This window comes from Cryptomeria japonica, chromosome 3 (genome assembly GCF_030272615.1).
Source record: "Cryptomeria japonica chromosome 3, Sugi_1.0, whole genome shotgun sequence".
NCBI classification, from domain to species: domain Eukaryota; kingdom Viridiplantae; phylum Streptophyta; class Pinopsida; order Cupressales; family Cupressaceae; genus Cryptomeria; species Cryptomeria japonica.
This window is the reverse complement of record NC_081407.1, coordinates 595,759,368-595,760,455: the sequence shown is the minus strand read 5'-3', so window position 1 is coordinate 595,760,455 and position 1,088 is coordinate 595,759,368. Positions and strand designations below refer to the sequence as shown.

At 36.9% G+C, this 1,088-nt stretch overlaps 1 non-coding gene across 1 annotated transcript; it reads right to left on the bottom strand.

Moving 5' to 3' along the window:
- Nucleotides 1–640: 640 nt before the first annotated feature.
- On the bottom strand, nt 641–760 carry LOC131078644 (U5 spliceosomal RNA). Its single transcript, XR_009113815.1, has one exon. It is a non-coding gene; the product is annotated as a U5 spliceosomal RNA (small nuclear RNA).
- Nucleotides 761–1,088: the final 328 nt, after the last annotated feature.

The following is a 1,088-nucleotide window of genomic DNA, read 5'->3' as shown; positions in this document are numbered from 1 at the left end:
TTGAATAGATATAACCACAACAAGGCAAACTAGAATCTGCATCATCTGAACAAAATAAGGAGAAAACAGAAAAAGAGAAACCCGAAAAAATATTCTTCCTTGTCTCCTTGAGCCGCTATGTCTTCTACCTTGTCTCCTAGGTTGTTGTGTCTTCTACCTTTTCTTCTTAGGCCATTGTGTCTTCTACCTTTTCTTCTTAGGCCATTGTGTCTTTTGTTTGGGTCAATGAATCCAAAACAAGTGCATAATGAAAGGATCTCATGTCTATTTGAACAAGAAAAATGTATGATTTGTTGGGTGCGTGTTTTAGGTGGCCTCATAATTTCAATTTCCTTGGAATGGTGACCTTACAACATGTTTGCAGTACCACTGGACATAAAGGGTACCATAAAATGTTAACTTAATTGTGTTTTAGTGGGCACATGTGATCTTAAGAATTGTATGTAATTCTCTGTGATGCGACAAACTTGACTCAACACTAACGACCTCATAACCGAAACCCTTTGCTAATCATTAAATTCTAACAGTTTTTGAAAATTATTTTATAAAATCACCTGCTTTGCTAATCATTAAATACTAACAGTGTTTGAAAATTATTTTATAAAATCACTTGAATTATGTTGCATTTGGTGTTATGGGCCTCCTCTAAGTAGTAGAGAAAGCCTCTAAAAAATTGGCGTATGCCGCTTTGAGTGGCCAAGACACGTTATTCTTTAGTAAAAGGCGAAAGAATAGTTCGCTCTGCCTTCACCACGCAGCTCCGTAAGATTTTCATGTAACACGCTGGATATTATATATCATCTCCATTCATCTTGTCATACTCAAACCAACGAATGTGCGACTAAAATTCAGAAAGTGCAAACGGCATTTATCAAAGCTGCGAGATTGACAACAAGTCAAATACAAGGAGGAGCGTGTTCAACATATCGATTCAATTCTAATGTCTTCGTTTTTCTTCTCTTTACTTACAGAATGCCTCCATCCATCCAGTTTGTCTGTGTATTAGCATATACTCATATTTACAAGGGTGAATCCATCCATAAGCTAGCCACCGCATGTATGACTAAATAAGCTAGCCACCGCATGTA